The following is a 437-nucleotide window of genomic DNA, read 5'->3' on the forward strand; positions in this document are numbered from 1 at the left end:
GGGGGGGGGGGCGGGGGGGTGGGTGGTGGGGGCAGAGGGGGGAGCTCAGCCCCACCTGAATGTTTACATTGACCCAGAGCGAGGACGGAGGGAGTAAATGATTAGTTTCTTACTACAGGTTAACTCTGCCTCTCTATACTTAGTGCATTATCAGCTGTGTATGATATTAAACACAGACCTGCAGTCTTACTGATGCTTTAATTTGATGTTTCCTTGCACTGCTCTTTAAAATAATCTATTTCCTCAAAAATGAAGGACGTGCATATTGGATGTGTTCGATTTATTAAGGTCATAGACGACTATTTGCAGAGCACCACATTTAATGTAGTATTTTTGTACTGTAATGGAAGCATGCCTTCCTTGGGTTCTTTTCCACATATTAAAATGTATTTATTTACCTGTATTTATAACTGTGCAATTTTTAAATATGTTTTAAA

Source organism: Calidris pugnax, unplaced genomic scaffold (assembly GCF_001431845.1).
Source record: "Calidris pugnax isolate Ruff unplaced genomic scaffold, ASM143184v1 scaffold94, whole genome shotgun sequence".
Taxonomy (NCBI): Eukaryota; Metazoa; Chordata; class Aves; order Charadriiformes; family Scolopacidae; genus Calidris; species Calidris pugnax.